The sequence below is a fragment of the Phyllostomus discolor genome, chromosome 7 (genome assembly GCF_004126475.2).
Source record: "Phyllostomus discolor isolate MPI-MPIP mPhyDis1 chromosome 7, mPhyDis1.pri.v3, whole genome shotgun sequence".
Taxonomy (NCBI): Eukaryota; Metazoa; Chordata; class Mammalia; order Chiroptera; family Phyllostomidae; genus Phyllostomus; species Phyllostomus discolor.
Window position 1 is genome coordinate 44,098,478 of NC_040909.2, and position 21,394 is coordinate 44,119,871.

Here is a 21,394-nt window from a genome sequence, read left to right on the forward strand (position 1 = left end):
CTGAAGGAATCGTAGGTTTACATTTTGTTTTAAAAGATTGGAGTTAGCGACCACCTTTTAAAAATGGGAACTTTCTCATAAAAATATGGATTTCTGGCTTTCCTTGGAAAATCAGAGGATTTGGCCACAATGGGCCCATTTGTCCAGGGCTGAATAGCAACTTCCTTTTTTATAAGGATGTGTATTGTTCAGTTGCCCCCTATGGCTTTCATACCCCGATTTGTTTTTTATTTATTTATTTATTTTTTTGGTAATACTTACTTAGATGCTAGGCCTTTGAGATTTTAAATTTTGTCACAAAGTCTGCTTTCTCAACCTGATCACCCATTCTATAGTCCCCTACACTTCAGGTGTAAGCCTGCATCTGTCTAACCTCCAAAAGACCCTAGGAGATATGATACAAATGGAGTGAGAAAAGAAAGGGAACTAGTTCAGAAACAGAGCAGTGAAAAGATAAAGATAACAAGGTTTAAATTTGGAGAAGGAAGCTGGCAAGGAGACACTATAGTGTAGTGGATGAATAGTGGAATTTGGAATCTGGCTACTATGTCAGTCACTGGATGTGATTTGTGAACTATTGCATTTCTCTGGGCCTCAACTAGGAAAAAAAAGTATGATGCACATACTGCCATACTTTCAGGGTTGGAGTATAAGGATTAAATGAAATGCTCAGCACAGCACCCAATGCATGGATGCTCAACCATTGGAAACCCATTAAGTGTGAGAGAAGAAAAAGGTGACTGGAAAAATACCCATTGCAATTTCTTAAGAGAATTAAAAAATAAGCTCACAGAGAATGAACATTACCACAGACAGTAACCACTCAGTGTGTAAATTTCTTCTGAGGGTCAATGAATGAAACTTAAAGGTTCACAAAATCATGGTGGGACTTATGAAAGAGGGTATTGGTGCCGAAAGCATGATTTATACTAACAGGGACTATTTCACAAAGCAATCATTACCTTAGTTAACTAGGGGTTAGGAATAGATTTGCTTGCTATGTTTACCAAGATCAGCTGAATAAACAAATTCATAGAATAGATGTGAGCAAACTATATTCATGCCTCAATTCTTATGTGTCTGAGGAAGAAAGAGAAAGGAGTGGAAGCTAAAAGAGGACAAAAACAACTTTACTCTCTAGATAGCTTAATCCTTGTGAGGTATTGAGCTTCCTATAAGTTATTTGTCATGAGGTAAGCATATTTTAGTGACCATTAAGAAATTGTTCTGCTACTTAAAATAGGTTGCTCTTTTTCAGAAAGACTCTGTTGATCTTGAGTGATCAAGATATCCCCAGAGAATGTCTTCATGGGTGAACTTGGTGGATATAATAGACCACATGCAAACAATGATGTGAAAAAAAGGAAGGGGCAGAATATGGCCTTTTAGTAACATATCCTTGCTGATGAGAGATCCCCACCCCCTGGCCCACCATAGAAGATGTTATAAGACCCCTCACCTGACTTTGCTCTACTGAAAACATCTCCCTCATTTAGATCTAAAAAAAAAAGAGACAATCTGAGGATTCAGTAAGGGAAAAGTGCCTTACTGAGAGAGGGAATGAGAATTACATGTGTACCTCATTTTCATGTAGCTGAGCCTCTCCTTCAGCAGATCCCTCTCTCTGAACAGTATCCCCCCTCTTTCCTGCCTGACAGTCTACTCACCTCTGGAGACCTAGATACCTAGCCAAGGCTTCTCAGTACCCCTGAGAAATTTAATCAGTTTACCTTAGGTCCTCTCAGCAATTTTTAAGTTTCCACTAGAAAAGTTGTCAAATTTTCACTTATTTATTGAACTACTTCAGTCCTCTACTAAATGATGAATTCCTCAAGAATCAGTGCCAGGTTTGTTCATCTTTACATTTTCAGGACCTAGAATATGTCTTGGGACATAATAGGTGCTCAGTTAATATAACCTCAGTACTTTCTTTTAGGGACTTGATTTTATATATATATATATATATATATATATATATATATATATATATATATATGTGTGTGTGTGTGTGTGTGTGTGTGTGTGTGTGTGTGTGTGTATATATATATATGGAGAGAGAGAGAGAGAGAGAATGTGAGTGTGTGCATGCATGTGTAGCTGGGAAGTCTATAGTGTCACAGTTAAAATGACCATCACACTACCTCAAAGGGGTCTCCTCACTATAAAAACTCTGTGAGTTTCTTACCAGACCATAACAGCAGAAAGCCACAAAGGCATGCTAGCCACAACCCAGCATTTCTTTTGATGCTAAAGTAATAGAACAGTGAGCAAGCCCTGGCTGGCATAGCTCAGTGGATTGAGCGCAGGCTGCGAACCAAAGTGTCACAGGTTCAATTCCCAGTCAGGGTACATGCCTGGGTTGCAGGCCATGACCCCTAGCAACCGCACATTGATGATTCTCTCTCTCTCTGTCTCCCTCCCTTCCCTCTCTAAAAAATAAATAAATAAACTGTTTTTAAAAAATTATAAAAAAGAACAGTGAGTAGGCAAACTGTTCTGCTTAATTATCATCTTTCAGACAAACTACAAACAGAAATCATTCTCATTGATCCATTTATGTATTCACTCAATAAGTATATATTTATTGAATACCTAACATGCATCAGGTAGTGTTCTAGGGACTGGAGTGAACATGATAATCCTGTTTCATAGTGATTTCCTCCCAGCAGAAAAAAAAACATAAACTAATGAATAAAATAGAGAACTTCCTAGATCAATAAGCATCACCTGCCTGATGTTTGAGCTGATGCCTGAAAAATAGCAAAGGCGCAAGCATGTGAAGCTCTGGGGAAGTATTGTTGTAGATGGAGGAAATTACCAGGCAGAGGTTCTGGATAGAGGTAAGCTTGGTGCTCTGGAGGAAGAGAGAAAAGACCAGCACCATGAGTGAGTGACAGAAGGGGCCAGGCAGGAACATCTGTGTCATCCCAATGACCAGGGCAGAGATGGACACTTTATTTAAGTGCCAGTGGAGCATTAGCAGGGGAGTGGCATGGTTTAATTTCTGGTTTTATAAATGATTTGTGCAGCTCCATGGAGAAACATGCTACAGGGTAGCAAGAGTGAAAATGCAGTAACAGGAAGCTACTGTAGCAATCCAGGTGGGTAAACCATTTTATCGCTGGTTGGTGTGCTTGTGGGATCCACATAGAACTGTGTTAATGATAAGAATATTACACCATTCTCATCAACATTGTCTTCAAAGGACAATGTTATATAAAGAAGGCATATGAGTAAACACCTTGAATGAAGAGAACGGTTGTTTTTAGGCCATTTTTGTTTGTTCTTTTTTATCTAAAAACACTGAAGCAAATAAACTGTGTTGCCAAAACATATAATTTAAATGGGAACATTTCTGAGTAGCCTTTTTTTTTAACACATCAGCCTGAATTCATTGTCACATTTGGATTGTCAAGGCAATGAATTGATTCCTGATATTTCTGATTTTATACATGAAGAATTATCAACTGAGAAGGAAGCAGGCAGACCATTTACTATTGTTGCTGGACAGGCAGTGACTCCTCTGAGACTCCACTGAACATCACAAGCTAGAGACTAGTGGAGGCAGGATTTAAAACCAAATGTAGTTCCAGAGTCTAAGTGCTTAATATCTACATCATGGAACCTCTCTGGTTCATTCAGAGAGGTTTAAAAAGGGCCTTGGACATTATTCTTGTGCAGCCACTTTATTTTATAGATGAGAAAGTGGGGTTTAAAGACAATAGGTCCCTTAAAGAGAATAAAGTGGGCCTTTTGCCTCCTGGCTGATTAGTTCCAGTGAACAGGGACCCTCTCTGATGACCAAAATCATTACTTCCTTACAGTGAAGATTTACAAAGGAAGAAAGCTTGTTCACTTGGGATAGTTAACAGTATAGTTGCTTCTGTCAAGATTGATCCAGCAAAGGATTTGATGAAATTGCCTCTTATGTGTTTATCATCTGCTGAATGAGTGCATAAAGTTCTGGAAGTCAAACAGTTACCAGTAATGATCATACAAGTAATATCTATAGTAGTTCAAGGAGTGACCATGTGTTGATCTCTGCTAAGCATCTTTTATTCGTGATCTCATTTAATTCTCACAAACACCCATGTGAAGAGAACTTCTGTTATCCCTGATTTACAGAAAATTAAACTGAAGCTCAGAGAGGTTAAGCAACTTGCCCAAAACCACAGAGTAATTAGGGTATTCCAAGTTTTAATCTGAGCTTTCTGAATCTAGAGAAAGGGTCAGCCAACAACACCCTTTTGTCCAAATCCAGCCCACTAGGTAAATGAAGTTTCATTGGAACACAGCCCATAGGCATACTCACTCCCTCTAGTGTCATGACTCCTTCCAGTCTAGAAAAAAAAAAAATCTGCTGACCTACAGCCTGTACTTCTCAGTCTTTAAGAAATGTTTGCTGAGTGCTTTCTATTTAGGGGCCCTGTTCTGGGTGAGGTCCAGTGAACAGAAGAGATAAATCTCCCTGCCCTTGTGGAGTTCTACCCTGAGATATGCTGCATCTTGATCAAGACTACTTACATAATTTAAGGGCCCAGTACAAAATGAAAATGGGGGTTCTTTGTTAAAAATTTCCAGATGGCAAGTGCAGAGCTTTAAACCAAGCAAAGGGCTTTTTCCGAACATGGGGCTGTGTAGGACTGTGCAGGTTGCATGCCCATGAAGCAGGCCCTTCTCCTCCTTATAGCTTTGCTGACCTAGGCTGTGAAACAACTTTGTCTAGTCATCGAGATACAAAGGAAGAATCCCTCTACTCCTTCTTGAACTTCCAGACTGAGGTGGGGGTCACATCCCACAGGAGTTCACAGTATGCAAAGCTGTGTGCCTTAGACTCAGCAGCACTAACTCACTGTGCTTCATGCTTTTTGAACAATACTTATGCAGCCATTGCTTGTTGGATCACAGAAATGACACAGAATTTCAGTGTTCACATTCTGATTTAATCAATCATCACACAGTATAATTTCCATGAATATTCATTTCCTGATGAAGTATTTCCAAAACATTCCCTCAGAGGACTTTTACCCAGTGTCTAAGAAATTTTTGTGGGTCCCTTAAAGAGGTGAGGTTCATCAATATAGTCTGAAAGGGTGGGCAAAGTCCATGGATATATGCTTGAGTTTAAACCACATCTCTGGAGTCTTTCTGCCTACATACTAGCACTGTGGCCTTGGGCAAGCTTCTTACCTTCTCTGTGTCTCAGTTTCCTCAGCTACAAAGTAGGAATATAAACAGTACTTATTCCTAAGGGTGCGGTGAGGATTAAGTGAACTTACATGTGTACAACATCTGGCAAATGCTCAATACTATATAAGTTTGAAAGACATTATTGTTATTTATGTTTTCTGTGGATGGAGCTATAAGCAAGAGATCATATACTAAAGTATCTACCGCTAGGCCAGCATAAGTTAACAAGGGATTGATGTGTGTGAATAAAGTTGATATTTTAAAATACAGAGTGGTAACATCTGCAATGAGAAATGCATGCCTTATGGAAATCTATCACTTAGTCACTTAGCCAGGTGCCACCATGCCCAGCACTATTTCAGGAAAACCAGTGATCTAAATACTTGCAGGAAACCTTCCAAGGTTTCAGTGTTGACAATAAATCCACCTTCATTTAAATATCCTGGGTAGGTCAAACATTTAACCTCATCCTCTAACCAAATACTTTGTAAGCTTTGCTCTGTAACTTCCACTAGATTCTCAAGACTATGATTCCTTAAAAGGCTAAGAACTAAAATCACATGTTCTAGAGTATCAGTGGAGCATCAAGAAATCTTAGCTGAGAACAGATCATTCAATTTTGGAAGGTCTTATGAGAAATTGTGGATTTCTATGTCCAAAAGTTCTCAAGGTCTATTTGGGGACAGATAAAGGGTGAGAAGGGAAATAAAATGTGTCTTCTTTAAGGCAATCATTTCCACTGCCAACATCAGAACAATATTAAATTCACTTTAGAATATGAGAGCTTGGACTTAATGCAATTGCCTTACTATTACAACATTTATTCTAGCTGGTACATGTAGGGAACTGCTTCACATGGCATGGAAATGTAGCTCCACGTGGCTCAGTCTCCATGTGGAAAACCAGTAGGGAGTGAGTGGCATGCAGGAACACACCCACAGAGAAGTTTTCCCATGGGGAATCAGACCTGCATTGTACCTAGGCTGCTATGAGACTTGCTTTTGCTAAAACTCCCTCACCTTGAATTGAGGCAACAAGTGCTTACTGTAACTTCCTAAAGTCTGTGCTAAACCTCCCAAGTATGGAGTGTGACTGGTGCAACCACTTTTCCTCTTGGTCTGCAACATCCTTCTCTTTGAACTAATTAGCAGCACTCTTTCATTTGTTATCTATAAAAGGTAGTCCCCTGCAGCAAACCTGTGCATAGTAAATGAGGACTGCCCTCCATGTATGTACCCAGAAAAATAATAAAAGCCTGTCCAGGCAGGGGCTGGGGCCCTCCACCCCTCTATCTCTCAGAGAGTGGCCATGATGTCCCTTTTTCTCCACAGGACTTCTGTTGTCCACGTGTATTTGTTCACTAGCAGCCACAACATACATGGATCCTGCAGGGCAGGATCTACCTCAGCTACATGTCTAGAATTTTCTCTTCCCTCTTTCACTCTCAAAAGCCAACCCCAAAAAGAGTTACAGTTAATTGTGAATATATTGTGTTGGTCAAAAACTAAATTCATTTAGTTTTTTTCATTTTCTTTTCTGTACGATGGCTCTGGTAGTTTTTAGTTTAACCCAAGTTTAACTTCATTCAAAATAATTTTGTTAGATTGTATTATGACAGCTATTATATCACCATGCATTTAAATAAAACATTAAAATTGGTAAATTTTTGTGCAGCCATTTTAATATTGAAGATGGAAGAAGACATGCAACATTTTTTAGCATATTATACTTTATTATTTCAAGAAAAGTAAAAACACAAAAAGTTTTGTGCGCTGCAACACAAAAAAGATTTGTGCAGTGGGTGGAGAAAGTGCTATGACTGATCAAATGTGTGCTTTGTGAAGTTTCTTGGTACTATTGACATTTTGGACAAATAATTCTTTTCTGTGGGACTGTCTTATGTTTTGGAAGATGTTTAGCAGTACCCCTGGCCTCTACTCACTAGAAGCCAATAGTATGATATAGCTGACATACTCAAAATGTTCAAATCAATAGTTATTGCTGAAAATTTTTAAAATGTGTCTTTTATTTTACAGAAAAAAAAAATAACTAAACAGACCCTTTGGCCTACCCAATAAGTCAGCTATCTTCCATTACCCATAATTTTTGGGGAGTAGGGGGTAAGTAGGGAGTGGATTCTCTGTGTCATCACTCCCAGTTAACATAGGTTACTTCTGATGATTGGGGGGAAAACGGCTTTGTCCTCTAGATAATGAAGTTCATTCATCCATTTTGGGCCTCTCACTTCCAGCAATAAAAAGAGAATAGTAATAACTAATACATATAATTTGCTCTCCATAGCAGGTTTTCCACATGAATTTAATGCACCCACAGGGATTTAAAGGCCATCGATCGTCATTGCTAGGGGATATTTTGAGGGAGTCACTGCACTTGAAGGATGTTTTACAGGACTGAGTACATCAGTTGAGTTCACTCAACAGACTGAATGTCTTGGAAAAGCACTACATGGTGGCCAGTGTGCTTTGGATATTTTTGCACTGCCAACAACCAAATAGGGGCCTATAACGGCTCTTTGTCTCACAAGTATCACAATTAAAATACAAGCATCATTACAGTCCAATACAGTACTTTAGTGTAATTACCTACTACTTGTTCTATTATAGTGATGCTGTAGCCCTGATTCAAATTATTCAAGTATTTGGGATTTGAATGGTATTCAGTGTTTTTTTGTTTTTTTGTTTTTCATGTATTTTCATTATATTCCTATGCTGTCTCTGAAAAATGATAGCAATACACATTCAGTGACACTAAAACCCTAAAAAGTAAGTGACTTGAAGTCAGGTATTTGGGAGAATAACTTAATTGTCTTGACTCCTAGTCCAGTGCACTTTTCTTAGTAAATAACCATTGCTCCCGTTTTCCTGCTTTGAAAGCATTAAAATTCTTTCTGGTTATTCACACTTCTAATAGCCCTTTGCTGAACTCATCAGCACTGGCTACATTCTTTCCAGTATATAATTAGTGGAGACCTAATAACGTAACATTCACCTTCGGACTCCTTACTGTTGACAATCTAACCCAACTCAACCTCTCCACCATCATAATCTTCCACCTTTTACTCTGCACTCCCTCCTAGCCATTTTGATCTTCTCTCCATTATCCATTTAGCCATTTAAGAAAAGTCCCTTTTCTTAAGCTTCCCTAACTGGTTTCTCTCAATCATGAGCAATGCATTCCTAAAGGAACTAGACTTATCTTAACTTCCCAAGTGCCCATAATGCAAAGATTTTAAAGTTTTTTTTCAGGCTGCCAATTACTTTTAATTTTTCTGATATTAGTGAATGTTTAATTTTTACATAAATGATTACTTATTAACATAATTTCTTTCTACAGTTAAATAATATAATATTTGTAAAATAAGTCCATTCTTTTAACTAGTCCTGTTTTCTGCCAAAGTAGAAAAAAAAGTTATATCCACTGGCTCCCAATAATAGTCATTACCAATTATAAAGGATCATAAAATTACTGGAAAAAAATTACATAAAGAAAAAGGAATCATATCAGTTTTTTTTTCTTTATAGCTTTGATTCTCTAGGGATATCTAGTTTCAAATACATTGTTTTATTAATATCCACTTCCCTTTTCAGCAGAATATTTAGCTTGGCCAAAAAGAAAAATGTAGCTAACTTCTGGCCAAGAGACATAACTACCCGATGGCTACAACCTCTGATGATGCCCTTGAAGGGAACAAGTGTTCTTCCTCCTTGCTGGGATGTGGACACAGTCGTGCACCATCCTGATTCTTTCTGGTGAGTGCAATGCCCTTGGCACAGCAAGGAAGATAATTAGTTTGGGACTCTGATGACTTGGAAACAGAGCCACTCAGAGTGAGGGGCACACCTCGTTCTTGTGCTTATTACATAATTCCTGATTCTTCTCACACACAGGAATAGCTAAATTATAACAGATACAGAAACATCAATCTTGTGTATTTCTGTAACAGGGTACAGCCAAGAGCAGGGGACCCCAAATAGGGATTTGAAATGAGGTCCAGAACTCAAGGTGTCCAGGAAATATTAAGATGTTCTCACTCCCCCACCCCCAGGTGTGGGTTGGGGGAAGGGACACATGAAGCAGGGCCATTGAGAGCTGTTTTGCATAGCAACAGCTAAACTCTGGTGTGGTCATTTAACATATCTATAACCTTTAACTGTTCATATAGATATGTTAAATAGCTGTGGCCATGCTTTGAGCCAGGGATATGGAAGTAACTCCCCCCCTCAAAACATAAGTGGGGGACAGGTCCCCTGAGTTACAGCCCTGCATGGGAGCTTGGAGATCGGCTCCATGACATGGGGCCACGCCTGTCCAGACTCATGATGGCAGCCTAGTAAAAGCTGGAAGGATATGAGAATGCTGGCAAGTGTAGCCAATTGTGGGAGAAGTTGGAAATGGGGCTGCAGAGGAAGATTGGCTCGGGGATTTAAACCCAGACGCAGCAGCCATTGTGCCAGGAGGACCATGCGGCTGGGGCAGAGCAAAGAGAGAACCACTCTGTCTTTAGCAGAGTGGTAACTTCCAAGGCCTGAGAGAGAGAACCACACGGCTTTGCCAGAGTGGGGACCCCACAGCTTTAGAAGGGGGAACCACCACCCAGCTTTAGAGAGATCCTGGTGACACAGCTGAAGGTGCTGAGAACCGAAGGAGGCCTGACAGCTGAGATGGATTACTGGAAAGAACCAGGGGCTGCCTGAGCCACAGACTTCTATTTCTTTCCCTGAGATATGGTACCCCAGACTGGGCAAAGGAGGGAAGGAAGGACTGTGTGTGTTTGTGGGTGTTTTAAGGGACTTTGGGATTTTGGTGAAGACATTAGGTCACTACTTTAAGTTTGTATGGCATTAAACAAACATCTCCTTTCCTTTTCACGAATCTCTGGCATTGAGAGAGATTCGGCATTCCTCTGGTGGTGGACATAACAAACCTGGGGGGTTCCTTTTGGGTCATAGTATATCGCCCTAAGCCCCCCCGCCCTTTGGATCCCACTGTGTTCTGTAACATTTCCACAGATTTTTCATGGCAAATTCAGGAGGCAACCCCATTCTAATGTGATGATTTGTCTATGCCAATACTTTTCATTTTGGTGAGTAAGAAGTGATATGTTTAGTCACGTTCCTTTTTACCTCTAAATATAATTTTATTTCTCTTATCAGTTTCTTAGTTATTAACTCACATTTAATTTTAAAAATCATACAACACTATGGTTTTGAAGGTAAGCATTCAAAGTGCTTTCCACTTACATTCCCTAATTGTCTCTAAGTTCATGGCTGATAACATAGAATTATGCTGTCCAAAATAATATTGAGAGCTCTTCCCCTCTCCTTCTTCATTCACTCCAAGAAATAATCAAGAATTATAAAAGCTAAACAAAGCCCAGAACAAAAATATTAAAATATCTATAGATGGCAAACTAACATTTACATATATTTTCTGGAGTCCCTTTACTTTCAAAAAATGGTTATCTCCTTGGAATAAATGTATATCATGAAAGATAAATCCATGAATAGACATCTTACTTTTTAGAGGAGGGTCACACTTTTTTTTTTAAAGAATCTCAAAAAAGCTATGGAAGTTCTATCCCAAACAATATACATATAAATATATATGTACATTTAACATATAATTCAGTGAAATCACTTCATTGACTTCTAGAAGATCATATGTGAATTCTAGAGTAAACATCTAGACTTAAGTTGATATAAACATCTATATCTATGTTTGTAAATATCTATCTAATCTGTTATTCTTATGAAGTTTTAATATATTTAGTATTTAATAAACTATTGTATTATCTGTCTCATCTCCACCTATAAATGATGATAAAGATGATAAAAACAGTGAGAACAACTGCTTGTACTGATGGCCTCCTATGTCTCAGATGCTAAGCACTTTTTGTCTTACTTAATCTTCCAAATAAGTGTCATATATTGGTGATTTACAGATGCCATATCTGAAGCATAAAGAATTTCTAAGTGACAGAGAGTGACAGATCTGAAGCTTAAATTGTTTAGTTTGAAGCCAGATCTCTAAAACCTCATTATTGTGGATAAAATTAATCTGTACAGGTTAATTTCATTCCCAAAGCAAACATTTTTTAATTACAGAATAATTTACAATGCACAGAATTTTAAGTTTCAGATTCAACAAGCTTTGACAAATGTGTAACCACCAACATATCAAGAGAATGACCATTTCTATTATCCCCAAAAAGTCCTTTTTCAGTTGACCCACCTCCTCCAAAGGCAAGCATTGTCCTGATTTTCATCACTGTGTATTGTTTTGACTTTCAGAATGTCGTAGAAATGAAATTACTCAGTATGCTCTCTTTTTTTCTGGCTGCCTTACCCAACAGGTTTTAAGATCCATCCATACTGCTGTGGGTATTGGTAGTTCACTATTTTCTATTGCTGAATAGTATTCTCTTGTATGGACATTTGCATTATCCTTTTGCTTTTCATGAACATTTGAGTCACTTTTAGTTCTAGCTGTTATGAGTAAAGTTGCTATGAGCATCTATGTAATAGTCTGAAGTGGATACATGCTTTCATTTTTAAAAATAAATAGAAGTGAACTTGCTGGGTTATAGCTCAGGTATGAGTTTATAACAAAAACAAACAAACAAACAAACTACCAAACATATTTCTAAAATGACTGCACCATTTTATATTCCCACCAGTTATGAGAGTTCTACCATGTAGACAACGTGGATATTGTCAGCTATTTTTCTTTTTTCTTTTCTTTTTTTTAGTTGTAGTTTCAGTGTAAGGTGGCATCTCATTGTAGTTTTACTTGGTATTTTTTTATAATTACATTTAGTTTTTCAAATGCTTATTTTCTTTCTGTATATTTTATTTTATGATGTTTTCATTGTCTTTGACATTTCTCACTGGGTTATATTTTATTATCAATTTTTTAGGCATGTAGGCATTCTTTATATATAAAACACCACTTATGTGATTATATATATATATATATATATATATATATATATATATATATATATTTCCCCCTCTTAGTATGTGGCTTATCTTTCAGAGAAGATCTTTTACCAATTTTTTTATATTATTAGCATTTTTAATCCTCAGCTGAGGATATCTTTATTGATTTTTAGAGAGAAAGGTAGTTGGTGAGGGGAGAGAGAAAAAGAGAAGCATCATTGATGTAAAAGAGAAATTGCAACTGCTTGCCTCCCAAATGTGCCTTCACCAGGGATGAAACCTGCAGCCTAGGTATCTAGGTATGTTCCCTGACTGGGAATCAACCCACAATGTTTTGGTTATGGGGCAATGCTCCAAACAACTGAGCCACATGGCCAGGGCTATAATTAGTATTTTTAATGCCCTACAAAACCCTTGTTGACCCTAAGGTTATGTGTATATATTCCTATGTGTTCTTTTTTCTAAAAGCTTGATAGTTTCAACTTTTATAATTATGTTATGATTGTGATTAGTTTTTATGTATGTTGAGAGGTTAGGGTTGAAGTTTATTTATATATGAAGTTATCTAAGCAATGTAGGTTGAAAAGACTTTCTTAACTAACCATATTGAATTATCTTGGTTTCTTTTCAGAAAAATCAACTGACATGTGCAGACTTATTTCTGGACTTTCTATTATATTGCATTAACATATTTTCTAGCTTAGGTCAATGTGCTATTCTTGATTACTGTAGCTTTATAATAGGTCTTCAAAACTGGTATTGTAAATCCTCCATCCATGTTCTGCTTTTTCAAGATTGTTTTGGCTACCAGTTGTTCTACATCACTTGTATTGCCATATACATTTTAGAATTAGTTGTATAATCTCAATACAAAAAATTATCCCACTGGGAGTTTGACTGGAATTGCACTAAATCTGTAGATTATTTGGAGAACTGACATAGTGATGTCTACCCTATAGTCTTCTTATGTCTCTTCATGTCTTATTGAGACTCACAAGGCCCAAATAGGCCATACTGATACCAGTCTACAGGAGGATTTAGATTAGGCATGAATCTAAAGCAGGGTAGAGTTAAACATTTTTGCTCAAAGTAGTACATAGCTATCTTTGATCTACCAAGAGATACCAGCTGAGGTCAAAAAGAGACATGATCCCAGCTGTGGATATGAGGTTCACCTTTCTTAGAAGCCCAATGTACTTGGGAGTCAGTACCTCTTGTTACTCTAGGAGGGTGCAGCCAGGGCCCCCAAAAAGAAGGATTTGTAATGGGGTCCAGAACTCAAGATGTCCAGGAAATATTAGAAAGATATATAGGATGTCCTCACCCTCCACCACAGGTGTGAGTTGGGGGAAGGGGCAAATGGAGCAGGGCCACTGATAGCTGTTTTGCTTAGCAACAGCTTTGCAGCTAACCTCTGGTATGGTCATTTAACACATCTATAACCTTTAACTGGTTGCATAGATATTTTAAATAGCTGTGGCCATGCTCTGAGTCAGGGGGATGGAAGGAATTTCTCCCCAAGATGTAACTGGGGGGCAGGTCCCCCGAGTTACAGTGCCTGCATGAGATCTTGGAGATGATTGGCTCCACGACATGGGGCCACGCCTGCCCAGACTCATGATAGCAGCCCAGTAAAGCTGGAAGGATATGGGAGTGCTGGCAAGTATAGCTGATTGTGGGAGGAGTCAGAAATGGGGCTGCAGAGGAAGATTGGTACAGGTATTTAAACCCAGACTTGGCAGCCATTAAGGGAGGACCACAGCTAGTAGAGAGAGAACCACACAGCTGCAGCCATGTAAGCAGAACCATGTGGTTTTGGCTGAGTGGGGACTCCCACAGCCATTGTGCAGAAAGGACCATGTGGCTGTGGCAGTGAGAAGAACCAAGTGCTTTTGGCAGAGTAGGGACCCCCTGCAGCCATAAGAAGAATCACCATGCAGCTTTAGCAAAGAATCACCATGCAGCTTTAGCAGAAAATCACCACTTGGCTTTAGCTGGAGATTCTGGCAACACAGCTGATGGTGCTGGGAACCGAAGGAGGCCTACCAGCTGAGCACAAATTACTGGGAAGAACCAGGGGCTGCCTGAGCCATGGACTTCTATTTCTTTTCCTGAGATATGGTACCCCAGACTGGGCAAAGGGGGGAAGGAGGAACTGTGTGTGTTTGTGGGTGTTTTAAGGGACTTTGGGATTTTGGTGAAGACATTAAGTTATTATTCTTAGTCTGTATAACTTGAATAAATAACTCCTTTCCTTTTCACCAATCTCTAACATGGAAAGCTATAATTCTCTGGCAAAGGGAAAGGTGAACCTAGTGTAAGGTTTTCTTAGACTCCGCCGAGGAAATAAACAGCCAATCAGCCATGGAAACAGGCAGATGAGCTTTATTGTGGAAGTTTGTGCTCCCGGGCGACATTTTCCCCGCCCGGAGAAGGGGCTAAGAAAAGACCATGCGGGAGAAGGGAAAGGCTGGGAGTTTCATATGGCTGGACTTCGCACGGGAGCCAAGGATTGGGTCTTGGTGAACAAAGAAGCAACTTAGCATTGGTGGCTCCTGGTCTGATGTCAGTCACCTCTTCTGGGTCAGAGTTCAGTTGCCATATTGCTTGTAGTCCAAATGGTGGCCATATTTGTAGTCCAAAATGCTAGTTGTAACTAGATTCCCACTTTCCTACCCTGCCCATTCTGACACTCCGACCTCTTTGGTATAGGGATAAGGGGGTGTCGTGGTCAATCTGGCTTCTTCGTGCTGTCAGAATGGGCGCAGAGGGGAGGGGAGAGGGGTCGGCTATTTCTGGTCTGTCAGGCAAGGGCAAGTAGGTGTGGGCCTGAAGCAGCATCTGGTTGAAGGTAACCCAGGAGGCTTCATGAATTTTTCCTGGAGAAACTTCAGGAAACAGGCGGAATGTTAATAGTATGCAGATTATTATGAGTGGCCCTAGGACCGGGGCCAGGGTGGTAAAGAGTAAAGAATGTCACCACGGAGTTGTTTTGAGAGAGGTAGGGTCCTGGCGTAATTTGTCCCTGAGATCCTGTAGGGTATTGACATTTCCTCTACTAAGCTGCTTTTATTTACATAGAAGCAGCAATGTTTCTGCAGAAAGACATGTCCCTCCTTTTTCTGCTGTTAGTAGGTTTAGGGCTTTACGATTCTGGAGAGCAACCTGGGCTACCGAGGTTATCTGTCTTTGCAAAGATGCTAGAGAGGTGGCAGAGGCATTAAGGGCCTGCTTTAACTTAGCCCATAGTTGGCAAGTGGCTTGGAGACTGTGCGCTAACTCAGCACTGCCTATCCCAGCTGCTGGCAGGGTTGTGAAGGTTATACCTGCTAGTATGAGCAGGAAGACTGGCCCGTTTTTGATGCCTGGTTAGTTTGTCCCTGAGCTTCCCCTCTCTATAAAGCATAAGCTTTGGGGTCAGCACAGTCAGCAAGCAGGGGAAGGCAGAGGCAGAGTTAACAGCCCATAGCAGCATTCATTGCACCAAAAAATGTACCAAGGGGCTGGTGGTGGTTCCTGATATGGGAATAGTTCAGTTGCAGGAGGAGGTGCTATCAGTGGCGTAACACCTAGTACAGGGGGACCCTAGGAGAGAAGAGGTGATCAATTTGGTAGCCCTGTGGGGCTCCCTCTTCCCTGGTGGCCAATCAGGGAAAATCATGGGAGACCACATGTGCAGTAGCTTTAAAGTAATACAACTACTTGTACATGTGCGGTACAAGGAAGGATCTGCCCTATAAGAATAGAGTCCTTCTAGCCCATGAGGTCAATCTCTGCTTAGAGACGGCCTGCTCCCATATTCTCTGCTATAAACTCTGGGTGTTCGGTTCAATTCTTTGTCCCAATTACCAAGAACCTGGCTACCTGTGCCCACCTGTGACATTACAACTTCATCAACATAGTTTCCAGGGCTCCTGCCAAGAGCTATATCAGTAATAGGATTCATCTCATTAAGGGAAGCCCAGAGTTAAGTCTTTCCACTGGGAACTTAAACTACTTCCCAAGCAGATGTAATATGCTAATCTGGAGTCATATTTACCATATAGCTGATTTTTTTTTCATCTTTTTCACATTTATAGTGCAATAGAGCTAAAAAAAGCTTTGCAGAAACCTAATAATTTTTTTTTATTTCTAATAAAATTTTACTGTACATAGATATCATGGAAGTCCCTGTTTCGAGACTACTTTCATGTGGAAGAGAAAGGACTTTGTTAAAGATGCACTTAAAGATGAACTAGTAATACTAAATCTTTCTAGTTATAAAAAGTTCTATTTCTCAGTTATTTACCTTTTCTTTAATTTCTCTTGGCAATGTCTTAAAAATCTCAGGATAAAAGTTGTATACATATTTAATTTATTACTATGTGTTTTATTTTTGATGTTATTTCAAAAGGCACTTTCAATTTAAGAAATATACAAATGATTCCATTTATTATCATTATAATTTTTATTCCTCATATGTTATAAGCCCCAAAATATATTGCTATTACTTTTGCTTTGAATAGTCAATTATAATTTTAAAAATTTAAGAAGAGAAAAAAATAATGATTCCTTTTACCCCACATATTTATATTTCTAGTCCTCTTCACTTCTTTCTAAAGATCCAACTTTCCCTTAGGTATCACTCTCTTTATACTTATAGACTTTCTTTGTTGTTTTCTCTGGAGCTTGTTTATTAATTTTCCCAACTTTTATATTTGAGACTGTCTTTAATCCACCTTCATTTTTGAAGGATACTGTGTTAGTCAGTAGTCCATGTTCTCCAGAGCAACAGAATACCTTATATATCCAGAGAGAGAGAGAGAGAGAGAGACAGAGAGAGAGGGATTGAGAGTACTTTATTGTGATTAAGGAGGCTGAGAAGTCCCATGACTTGCCATCTGCAAACTGGAGACCCAGGAAAGCCAGTGGTGTAATTCTAGTCCAAACTGGAAGGCCTGAGAACTAGGAGAGTCAATGTTTTAAGTTCTATTTCAAGATCAAAGACCTGAAGGAACACCATTGTTTGAGGGCATGCAAAGATGGGTATCTCAGTTCAAGAAGAGAGTTAATTCTTCTTCCTTCCACCTTTTCTTTCCATTCAGGCCTTTAATGGATTATAAAGTGTCAGCCCACATTGCTGAGGGCAATGTTCTTTGCTCAGTCTGCCAATTCAAATGCTAATGTATTCTAAAAACACCCTCACAGACACACCCAGAAATAATACTATCAGCTTTCTGGGCTTCCTTTAGCCCAGTCAAGTTGACACATAAAATTAACCATCACAGATGTTTTCCCTGGATATGGAACTCTAGACTTACAGGTCTTCTTATATTTTCTCTTTTCCCTTCTTGTCCAATTAAGCATTTTAAGGATATTTCATTGTTTCTTACAAAAAGTCAGACATTGCTTATCATTTTTTATTTTATTTTGTTTTTTTTCTAATATCTTTCCTCTGTCTACTTTAAAAAAGTCTCATTTGCTTTGGTTTTCAGCAGTGTGACCATGATGTACCTAGACAGGGTTTTCTTTGTATTATCTTGTCTGAGGTTCAGTAAGCTTTTTTGATTTTGAAGCTATTGTTTTCATCATTTTCAGACATTTTTGCCATTATTTATTCTAAGATATTTTATGCCTCTCTCTTTTTTTAATCTCTCCTCCCATTTTGGGACTCCAAATTGACATATATTATATGACTTGATGTTATTGAACAGGTTATTAAGGTTTTGTTCAGTATTTTTCAATCAATCTGGGCTTTAGTTAATTTCTATTTACCTTTCCTCAAACCCATTGATCAAAGAAAATGTTGTGTACAACATGTTGTTAATTGCATTTAATAATTTGTGATATTAAATATTGCATTTTTCAGTTAGGTTTCCATTTAGTCATTTTAAAGTTTTTTTTTTTTTACATCTCTCCTTAATATAACGTAATAAAAAATAATAGTGATATGGAAGTTGTAAAATCTAGGTTTTAGACTATAGAGGACATTTGTTATTTTTACCAGCCATCCATTCTCCCATTTTTAAGTAATTGTTTGTAGTTTTACTTTGGGGAGTTGCCTTTTTCCCATTTAATTTAGGTTCGAATTGACCCAGAGGTAAATTGCCTGATTTTAGGTTAATGCTATCAGTGAATTATATTCTCCTGAGCACATCAATTGGTTTAGGGATAGGTTTGTGTTTCATTCAGAACCAATAAGGTGTCCGAAGAATTTCTATAGGAATCCTGAGCAGGAGCTTCTCATTGTTAAAAGATTTTAATCTAGGAGCACGAAGAGTCTGGAACTGCTGAAACCATTTTGCTATCAAGAGATTAATAACCCCCAGACAATGAAGCCAACATACAATGAGAAAAGAACCAATGTGAGCTAAGGAATAAAGATATTTGACATGAAGTTTGATCCACTACATCAAGCCTCAACTTTTTCTATATTGTATGAGACAGTAAATAACCATTTTACCTTAAGGCAGTGCAGACTGGGCCCTGACACCAGTTGAGTTTAGCCTAGAGCTTTGCAAATGGTGTATTATGAAATGTGTCATAAATGAGTGAAAAATGTGTTTGGATCTTAATGGTTTAGCCTTCAGGAAGGCCAGGAAATATCCACAGTTCCTGGAGTCCCTGTACTGGTCAGCTATAGCTGCTGATAGCCTCACAATATTGCACCATGGTGTTTGTCATAAGCATATCGTTATCTTCCATCTGTGCATGGCTATGAAAATGCTTGGAAAGCATCACCTTAAGCAAACCATTTACTCTTTCTGAACTTCATTTTTATTATTTGAAAAATTAGAAAGCTGTAATAAGGACTCTTTAAGGGATTTTTTATGCTATACCATTTTATGACTCCACACTGTCAATTTTAACTGCAAAATATCAGTACCAAAGTCCAAAACCACATTATACACCCATGAGGGAAAATGGGTTATGTCAACACTGAAATAAAAAAAAAAATGAAAAGGCATAATTAAGAAATGCAGAGATACTCAATGCACAAACCTGAAATACATAGGATACTGGAGATAGGTTTGCATAAAAACAATTCTAAAATGGATCAATTCTTTTCTGAAACCTAGATGGTTTGTGGTAACACCCAGTTTTAAGATAATGTTATATCCAAAATTCCAAACATGCCAAAATAGGTATGGATACTGAGTCTAAAGGCCCTGCCAACACTACCACTTCTATCATTTGACTAATACCCACCAACTTTTAATATTGCATTTACAGGTGTAGCACAATTGTCTGTTTTGAAAAAAAAAGAGAAAGCAATGACATTATTCAATTATTCAACTACATAAGGCAAGACATAGTTTTTGAATGTGGGCTTGTGATACACTGAGCTGAAAGAGATCTTATTCTCTAGTCCACCTCCATCACTTTAAGGATAAGGAAGACCATTCTAAATCTGATCATTTTCTGATGAATTACATATGTTCTTTTGCCACATTATACTCAACCATGGTTATCTAATTTGAGATGCACACCCTGTAAGAGATCTCATATTATGAACCTATGGGCTCCCAGAGATGTAAACAGCATGTGCTATCTCTCTGAAACATTTAGCTCTGGCCAATCAAAGTGTCATTATTTAAGTTGACATCTTTGTGTGTGCTTCCTTGGGTCCAAATTCTTTGGGACTCTGAGATACCTGGATTTCCTGGAAGTCTAGTTCCTTTGCCAGATTGGAGAAGTTGTCCGTCATTATTTTTTTAAATACATTTTCAATCTCTTGCTCTTTCTCTTCTCCTTCTGGTGCCCCTATGGCTCCAATGTTGGAATGTTTAAAGTTGTCCTGAAGGTTCTTAAGCCTTTCTCATTTTTCTTGAAGTCTTGTTTCTTCATTCTGCTCTGGTTGAATGTTCATTTCTTCTTTCTGGTCCAAACTGTTGATTTGTGTCCTGGATTCCTTCCCATCACTGTTGGTTCCCTATACATTTTCCTTTATTTCACTTTGCATAGCCTTCAATTCTTCTATTTTGTGACTATACTCAACCATTTCTGTGAGCATCCTGTTTACCAGTGTTTTGAACTCTGCATCTTATAAGTTGCCTATCTCTTCTTCCCTTAGTCATTTTTCCTGCAGCGTTGATCTATTCTTTTGTTTGGGTCATAATTTTTTTTATTTGTTTCACTGTGTGTACAAAGGAATTCCCATAAGACTATCAGCTGATTTATCAAAAGAAATCTTACAGGCAAGAAGGGGCTGGAAAGTATTCAAAGTTATGAAAGGCAAGAACCTACATCCAAGATTACTTTATCCAGCAAAGCTATCATTTAGGACAGAAGGGCAGATAAAGTGCTTCCCAGATAAAGTCAAGTTAAAGGAGTTCAGCATCACCAAGCCCTTATTATATGAGAATTAAAGGGACTTGTCTAAGAAAAAGAAGATCAAAACTATGAATAGTAAAATGACAACAAACTCACAACTATCAACAACTGAATGTAAAAGAAAAACAAAACCAAACTAAGCAAACAACTAGAACAGGAACAGATTCACAGAAATGGGGATCACATGGAGAGTTATCAGCGGGGAGGGAGCGAGTAGAGAATGAGGGGAAAGGTAAAGGGAATAAGAAGCATAAATGATAGGTACAAAACTCACAGGGGGAAGTTAAGAATAGTATGGGAAATGGAGAAGTCAAAGAACTTACATGTACAACCCATGGACATGAACTAAGAAGGGGATGAATGCTGGTAGGGGGTGGTGGTGAACAAGACAGAGGGGAATAAAAGGGAAGAAAAATGGGACAACTGTAATAGCTTAATCAATAAAATATATTTAAAAAAAAAGAAAAAGAAGTTGACATCTTTATTTAGTCTTCTCTTGATGCTAACATACTTGTACATCCTTGCAGGAAACCAGATAAGAAGATTTAGCACAAAAAGGGGTTATAAGCTAATGGCTTAGTTGGTGGTACCAGTGCCTGTTCTATCTTCTTAGAGATAAAGACATTGTTTCTATCTAGTTTTATTGAAACTATAAAAATTTTCCATAGGTAAAAATAAAAAATGTCAGCCAGAAACACAGGAAAAACAGGTGTAGCTGTTGTCACTGTATGCCAACATTGTTGAGACACTTGCTCCAGGGAAATGGCAGGAGAGCTGAGACCCCTGAAAATTGCAGATCTCAGAAATATTTTCACAACCAGCATACAGGTCTGTGCATGAATGGAAATCTGGAGGAGTGCCCCAGAAAGCTGGTTAGAGGAACCATGTGACTTACTCAGTTGGCAAACCTGAAGTACTACCAGCTTCCTGAA

The 21,394-nt window shown here is 38.5% G+C and overlaps 1 protein-coding gene and 1 long non-coding RNA gene across 3 annotated transcripts in view; both read right to left on the reverse strand.

The window, feature by feature from the left end:
• The window catches only part of GRM7 (glutamate metabotropic receptor 7), an 853,913-nt gene that overhangs the window by 464,620 nt on the left and 367,899 nt on the right, over positions 1 to 21,394 (reverse strand). The gene's annotated exons all lie outside the window — the stretch shown is intronic.
• LOC118501632 lies at positions 13,100 to 16,198 on the reverse strand. The gene is made up of 3 exons (XR_004904267.1): positions 16,039 to 16,198; positions 14,412 to 14,415; positions 13,100 to 13,369 (listed from the first exon to the last, which is right to left on the reverse strand). It is a non-coding gene; the product is annotated as an uncharacterized LOC118501632 (long non-coding RNA).